General features: G+C 41.0%; 1 protein-coding gene across 1 annotated transcript in view; it reads left to right on the top strand.

Moving 5' to 3' along the window:
* Window positions 1-404: 404 nt before the first annotated feature.
* Window positions 405-8,492, top strand: part of capn5b (calpain 5b) — a 36,357-nt gene continuing 28,269 nt past the window's right edge. The window contains exon 1 of the mRNA XM_034889073.1: window positions 405-636. The gene's annotated coding sequence lies outside the window, so the exon portion shown is untranslated. The remainder of the gene's footprint in view (window positions 637-8,492) is intronic.

Below are 8,492 nucleotides of genomic sequence, written 5' to 3'. Positions count from 1 at the left end.
ATGTACACCTTTCTTACTCTGGCAATTATGCAAATTTAAGTCGCATTTTCGATGACAGAGCCTTGCATATTGGGTTTCGGAGCTTTCGCAAAAAAACTGCACAAAAACTGCTAAAATGTGAACTAAAAGTGTAAAGTTGGGGATGGCACTTTTAAACAGATGGTTAAAGATGCTGTCTATAGCATCTTAGCAAAAAGAACGTTCGGGTAACGTTCTCTAAAGGTTGCAACGTTAAGGTAACGTTATGGGAACGTTCTCTTCCCAGAACGGTAAGAAAACTTTCGCGGAAACACAACACTACCAAAGCTAACCTTCAGGGAACGTTCCCGCAACGTTCTGGGAACCCAAAATTGTTAGTTGGGCTGACCTGTTATACGACATTATTTTATTTTTAAATCAGGAGAACAGAACTTCCTCTTTTGGTGCCGTCTTCTGCGCAGCAGCTTGAAGCTGCTCGGGAGAGGAGATGAGAGAGAGAAGCTCTGCCAGCGGACCAGGGAGGGAGGGAGAGAGAGAGAGAGAGAGAGCGTGGTGAGGAATCCCAGCAGCCCCAGGAGAGCGAGAGCCGGACCGGCTGGACCCCCGGAGGAGGACCCGAAAGTGAACCACGTTGCCACGGGAGAGGCCTCACTTCAGGTAACCGTACCGTGAAACTGGTCCATACTGTTTCCCGGGAAGCCAGGTGCATTGGAAGCCTGCTGGAGATGGAGAGGCGGCGGTCAGCGAGCCGCACAAAGCGGCTTGTGAAATCTCAGGAGATCCGAGATCCTATCACTTACTTACCGTAGCCGTCTGAAATGGCCTTATATGACCACTCTGACCGGGGTTGCTGACTCGATAACGTGTGGTGAGAGGGAGGGTGGGAGTGAGAGGGAATATTTATCAAACCACGGCATATTACCAGTGTAAAATGGACTATACGTTTTTATATTGCGCAAAAATTGCGGCATATATCGGATATTAGAGCTGCTGTTCCCGCTGTGCTGTTTTTGCTCGTACGCTGCTGAGCTTTGTTTTCATATTCAGTAGAATAGGCTACATGGGCGTTAATTGGGTATGGCGAATGTGGGGCTTTCACTCTCTTATATCCAATTTTGATCGTATTCATATTATTACAATGCACAGCAAAGGAAAACAAACAACACTTCAAATAAATGTATATGGTAGCCATATCTGATAATAACATTAGTGGGGCATTCAGGAGCAGTTATTTTGGTCTTCAAACTCATAGTTTGGTAACATAAAAACATATTACTCTGACTAAACAGTAGGCATAATATCAGTCGGTAAAGGCTCCAGGCTTTGTAAGTTTTGGTGTTTTTCTGAAATCCAACAATGACTTAGTTTGTGTATTGGATGCCTTTTCTGCCTCTGTCTGATGCTCTAGAGCCTGTTTACCACTGCATGGGGAGTCATAAATGATTGTTATGTGTATTGTTTTGCAGGGCACTAAGAGCGGACTGAATGCACATTACTAGTTTATGTGTAAGCTTTAATTTAGGCTACCTCAACAGGATGTTAAATCACTATAAATAGTTAGGGAACTTAAGTAGCTGATTTGAAGTTTGATAGTTTACTACCTTTACTAAAATAACATCACTAATTCTCCCATATAGATAACCTAATTCTTATTACAACGGGTCCAACTGTTTCTCAATCTGGGGGTCCCTCAGACCTAAGTACACTAAAAATCCTAAAAATAGATCCTTGAATCTGAATAGTCACAACCTAAAATGTGCCTATCTGTCATTATTGTTCATTGTTATTGGGATTTGACCCAAAAGCCATCAGCCTTGTGTTTTATGGTAAACCTAAAGATAATAAAATAGTTCATAACTTGTTATTCTTTAATAACAGCTGTTCTCCCTCACACAAAGAAATGGGAGTGAGTTCATAGCAGGTGACTAGGCACTAATTAAAATGAAATGTATAGGAGATCATGTGAAAACAGGAATTAAAGTGGAAAAATCAAGCAAGCTGACTTGTAAGCAGAGAAAAGTGACTTTTAGTGCAAGTGTCGTATGTCATGGCCGAGCTCATAGTGGCTGGCAGCAGCAGGAGATACTGCAGAGAGGTAATCACGATGCTGGGAGGATGGGAAGCTGGGATAGCCCTCCTCCTTGATGCAGGAGAGGGGGGTGGATGAGGGATGGTCTGGTGCACCATGTCTCTCTCTCTCTTTCTCTCTCTCTCTCTCTCTCTCTCACTCTCTGTCTCTCTCCCTGGTATGCTGGTACATTAGTGCTCACTGTTCACCTCTCTGAATTTAATCAGTTTGTCAGCAGTAACAGACTCAATCAGTCACTCCTCCACCACCAACACCCAAACACACACTCCTCCCTGATCTCTGACCAGAACACTGCTTGAATCTACTGCTGCCTGCTGTGCACATTAATTAGGCCATACACCGTTTTGTGAACAGTTATCATCATGATATCTAATAGGGAAACAAGTTTTCCTTGACAACAAATCACTGTGATAATCTTTTCAGGGATACAAAGATTAATAATATTATATAACAATATAATAATACATTTTAAGGTTGCCTTGCGATTCATAAAAACAATGTTCATACTAGAGGTTCATATATTAATTGATTAATCGATTAGATGTCAACTTTTAAATTATCGGCAACCTGATACCGGATAAGCGGATGAAGATGGATGGATGGATTGCAACTATTTTTGATAATTGATTAATCAGTTTAAGTTTCTAACATTTGAGTATTTTCTAGTTTATTCACTCTGAATGACACTAAACTGATTATCTTTCAGTTATGGACAAAAGAAGAAATTTGAGGACATCATCTTGGTCCTTGGGAAACACTGATTAACATTTTTACCTTTTTTGACATTTTGTAGACCAAACAACTAGTTGATTAATCAAGAAAAGAATTACCTGATTAATCAACAGTGAAAATAATTGTAAAACAGTGAAATAAGAAAAAGATACCAGCAGGGATAGTCACAGAGTAGCTTTGGTTTCTTTTGTTTCTTATCTTTCATTGCATCATTGCTACAGCCTCTTGTATTGTTACATGTACATTGTCTCTACCATTTGCATCATTCTTTAACTTGATCATCCTGCACCCAATGTGCAGTTTAGCCACTTAATGCGCACATGTAACCACTGGATTTGTTTATCCTTGATCTTTTGTATGTCTTAGTGTGAGTTGACTTGTGCATGCACACTGTACACCAGTAGTGAAATGATCACTAGACACATAAACCCAGTAGCCTAGAGTCATTAGCAACAACATGGCCACATCATACCCAGAATAATCACAGTTAAAGTAGCAGGATCTCCCTGTGATGCCAGTGACAGTGTGAAGGAAATTGTTTAAGTGTAGGCTGGCACACCATTATCCTCCGGTAATACTGCATCCCTGGATATAAGTAGATATTCCTTTTTTTCTGCCCAATTGATTGGTCAAAAGGGCTGCCCAGGGCTTAACACTCTGGTCCCATTCAGTGTTGTAACACAGGAGCTGTCCATGGTACTGTTTGAGTTCTTATTGTAGATAAATGCTGTTCACAGTGTTGGTACGACATTCGGCCATTCTGCCATTCTACCATGGTTGAAACTCTGTGGTACTGGGTTACTTGCCAGTCTGCTGTACAGCACCGTGCTTCAGCAGTAGAATGAGTGAATGTTGACATCTGCTGAATAGCAGTTACGCCTGCTCACTGAGGTTAGCATAGCAGAATGAAGTCAGGCCAGTTTGCAGTCTGAACTCTTTGTTCCTGTGTGTTGCAGTAAAGACCATGGACCGATCTGGAACTGGTAGTGGTTTATTAGGACTGCTGAGTAAACAATCAGTGAAACACAAGCTTTAGTCAGATATGAGGAGAGTGTAAGCATTATGAATATTTTGTTATCCCGGATCAACACATTGGAACTGTAGTGTAGCTTACGATTATTATACACGGCTAGAAACACTACATTACACACTGTATTATTATGTCCACAGTGCTTCCATCTGGTGGAAGGGGCACTTTGCTTCCTTCTACTTGCTCCTCGGAGTATTGATTATTCATTGAACGTCTTTTCCCTCCAGCTTTTCACCCCACTCCACTGCAGGAGCTGTCATTTCTGAATCATGACTCAATTGTTTTGGGGGGCGGGGGGAGGGCCGTATCATCTGTCAGTCGTAAATTCTTTAAGTGTCATTTCATCCACTGCAGAAGTTTTTCTCCTCTGCAACACATTGTTTCCCCAGTTTTAGAATGTTTTACACTTTTTTCCACTACAAGCACAACCTGCCATTGACGGTTATGATGTGCAATGAAATGTGCATCATTAATGTACTGCTCTCACTCTTTTCCAGTTTGCTTAAACGTGGTCATCAAATAATTTATAGCATGATGAATAATAGGAATACTGTCTTGCCAACATCCACACTTTTTCAGCCATTATGTCTCTTTTCTGTCTTTATCACCCATTATCTTGAAAATGTCTTAAACAAACTGCCCACTTTCAGCCACTTTATGACTAATAGATTCGTTCCATGCTCCCTTGGTTTGCTGCGGTCCCATTCTTCCTGCAGCGTGGGCAATTTTGAATGTATTTTCACCTTGTCCCTTTTCCGTCTGTTTTGCTCCCTCACTTGTAGGAGAGCTAAAATCTTACATCATTACAGATCAAGTCTTCCCAAACATCTGCCTGAAGTCCAACAGTATCTTTTTCACATTTTAAGGAGAATTATGGTCAATTTCAACACGTAGCTCTGTTGTTTGTAAATTTGGGGTGCTGTCAGTAGCAAGAAAAATGAAAACAATTGGTGCTGCCTACATCAAGTTATCCTCCTGCTAGAGTTAGAACCCAACATGCTTAAACAGGGCAAGTTTTACATTTGTTTTTAGCCTTTAAACATGTTCAAAATGTTATTACAAGTGCCTAACCATGTGCAGTGATTCCTTCCGAGGGAACACAGTGAATCTGACTGCTTTAGATGTGACAGAAAGCCATAAAAGTTGTGTTAATCCATACCTCTGTTTATTTCCTGTTTTCCGATGAAGTCCAAACTAGTCAATCATCGAACTCATCCAATCCAGACATCACAGTGGAGCCGGGAAAGCTGCAGTTCAAGAGTTCAAGAGCTATTTAGCATGTGTATAGGTAACTAAGCAACAGTGGGCTCTTGAACATTTGACCTGCTGCAGCCGCTCTGCTCTCCTGGCTCCACTGTGGTGTCAGGGTACAGCCTGTTTCTACATAGTCATTACTAAGGACCTAACAACTGCAAATCTGCAATTTTTTTTTGTGTGGAAAAAATACATTTTAGAATATTGGATTGTATGATTTCTACAGTCGAGTAGTGTGGACTTCACTGGAAAACAGGAAATTAACAGAGGTATGGATTGACACAACTTTTATGCTTTTCTTTCACATCTACAGTAGTCATATTCACTGTGATCCCCCGGAAGGAATCACTGCACATGGGTAGGCAATTGTAATGACAATTGAACATGTTTAGAGTCTAAAAACAAGATTAAAACTTGCCCTGTTTAAGCCTGTTTGGTGCTAACGCTAGCAGGAGGCTAACTCGGTGTAGGCAGGACAGATTGTTTTTGTTTTTCTTGCCACTGACAGCACTCCAAATTTACAAACAACAAAGCTACATATTGAAATTGATCAGAATTATCCTTTAAGCATCTGTGCCCACTGGTGAAAGTTTTGTGCTTTCACTTTTTGCTATGGTTATATCTTCAGTCTGATCTCAAGTGACATCATCGAATGTCATGCAGCTCAGAGATGTTGACATAGTTTAGACTCTTGTGCCTTAAATTGTGTGAACAATGAGCAACACATTTTAGGGTCAGGTAAGACTATTCTAATGTCTGGTATGAATGATAAATGAAACAGTTAATAGTAAGATTTCTTCAATGATGCAGTACAACAGACAATGTGTAAAATATATTTCAAGACTTCTGTACATCAGGGCGACTTCTAGCTCCCACGGTAGCATGTGCGCCCAATGTAGGCATAGTCCTTTGCAGTGCAACTAGGACTCCTTTGCAGTTACAACTAGAAAGATATCTCATCTCATCCCAAGGTGGTGAACAACTTGTAAGACGCAGTTTAAAAATAATTTATCTAAAATAAATGAATCGTAACAGCAAGACCAGTGCAGAACAGGAGCGCTGATCTGAAACAGATTAACATCCATCAGTTATTCAGCAGAATTGGCATCTAGGGTGGTAAAAGAAGTGGCAGTGTAAGAGCAAGATATTTTTTCTCAAGAGCTGGTCGAGACCAAAATGGAGGTAAAAATAAATACGACTCCAAACAAATGCTGATGTTGCTACATGTCTGCTGGATGTGTAAATAGGCAACTGTTGTCTATGTCATATGTTAAATGTTGTGCTTATGACAGTACCTGTAAAACTGAAACATTGGATTGGGTGCATTAGAATTCCTTGGAAAATGTGAGTGTAATCCAGTATGTACTGTGTTTATTCAGCTTTAATTCAGTACACAGTACTAAAAGCATCCAGTGCAGCAGCTTCTCAGGATTTGCTCTCTGCAGGTAATTCTGTTGGCCATGCACAGAGGCCAGATGACAGCATGGTTTTCCCCATTGCTGTCACGAGCCAAGACACCAGGCCATCTGTCAGATTTAGCTTCCAACTGCGACCTCATCATTCCCCCAGGAATTTACTTTATCACTCAGTCAAGAGTAGGCTAGCTTGTTAATGCCTGTGTATTAAAGTTACTGGATATTTTCTTTAATTAAGGTCAGACTGCAGACTCAAGACTGTAGTTATCTGTAACAACATAGACCAGATGTTATTTCAGACCAGCTTTCTAACAGGGAAGACTCCTTTGTCTATGGAGATATGTGATCATAGAAATAAATGAATACTTTAAGTGGTTAAATGTGTATGATTACCACATTAAAGCTGATATTGAAATGTAGCTGTGCAGGTTTGAGTTTTATAAAGCTGCTCCATAGCCAGCGCCACAGCCTGTTTGAATTCAACATATCACATTAGTCTAGTGTAAGAATTGGATCCCCCTGAATGTCAGGAAAAGTTAGTTTCTAAGGCCTTTGGGCTAATGATATTTGAAAGGTACAGTTGTCAGATTTCAAGTTGTACCTGTTGTCCTTTTTGATTTAACATCCCTCCATTTTTCTGCACGCTTCCTTTCCCCAGATATCAGATGTCATTGAGCATTGCTGGGAGGGGAACAGGTCAACTCAGCCCAATTAAAAAATACTATATTTTATAGTGCTGCTTGGTTGTAAATTTGAATTAAGTGACTTCATCTGGGTTTAGTTGTATCACTTTGCTGCGCTGCAGTGTACCGGTTGGAATAGACAATACACTTTAGATTTTACAGTAATAATATGGGTAACGCATGTGGCTATGCATTCTCGGTGTATGTAGCCTACAGCGGGTTCAACGTGCATTTTTTTCTTATCCAGATATGAAATTCATATAATGATACCATAGTTTATTACCAGGTGAGATTGGATGCATCTGCACTGGTTCGTCTCTGTGCCATTCTTCTTAACATGACTGACAAACAGCAGGGACATCTCATCTGAGAGCTTAGCAAGAGTTCTAGAGGAACGATCCCTCCTACATCATCTCTCTCCTGCCTTCCTGCTGGAGCGTTGCCAGACCTTCCTCCACAGTGTCACGGAGGAGGGCCTGGCAGCATTCCGGGAAGGGAGAAAAGCGTTCTATGGTTAATTGGCATTCTTTTAAACCAATCACAAACGCCATGGCGGGTGCTAAGAGCCGGACGGAGTAACCGAGTAACGGTGCCGCTGCAAAATAGCCTCAGGAAAGGACTTGTTTTGGTGGAACATGCACGTTCAAAAAAATTTTTTAGTCATGCAGGAGAAAACTTAGATTCAACATCTGGTCTAGCTAGCTGTCAGGTCTAGTCTTCATAAATCAACTGCAGTTTAGAATGCCAACACAAAAGAAAGCTAAAGGTGAAGGACATCCGGCCAAAAAGAGGGAGATCTGGTGGATCTTCCGGCAGAACTGAAGCAATCCCTTGACTGAGTCATTGTCTATTTAGACTAAAGTGACACGACACATAAAACAAGACAAGACGGAGCTCTGCATTCACTCATAAACCGACAATATGGGACCTTCCCGCAGAGGTGTGTGTGTGTGTGTTTATTTGTGCTTCAGAACTAACCAATCTGAAAAGATTGTTATATATCTCTGATTTACTGCTTTGCTCCCAATCTTTTTTTACTCTCTAGATCACCCCTGCATTCTCTCTCTCTCGCTCTCGCTCTCGCTCTGAGCTGGAGAGGAGGGGCCAACTTTGAACACAATGTGTAAACAAACAGCTGATGCTCAGTACATATTCTACCTTTTACAGTTGAAAAATAAACTCTGTGAACACATCTCTGGCATGTATGTACTTCACTTTCTTGTCATACATCTGCTACATACAGTGGGTACGGAAAGTATTCAGACCCCTTTAAATTTTTCACTCTTTGTTTCATTGCAGCCTTTTTCCAA

Source organism: Etheostoma cragini, chromosome 13, assembly GCF_013103735.1.
Source record: "Etheostoma cragini isolate CJK2018 chromosome 13, CSU_Ecrag_1.0, whole genome shotgun sequence".
NCBI lineage: Eukaryota > Metazoa > Chordata > Actinopteri > Perciformes > Percidae > Etheostoma > Etheostoma cragini.
This window is presented reverse-complemented; position numbering and strand designations above follow the sequence as displayed.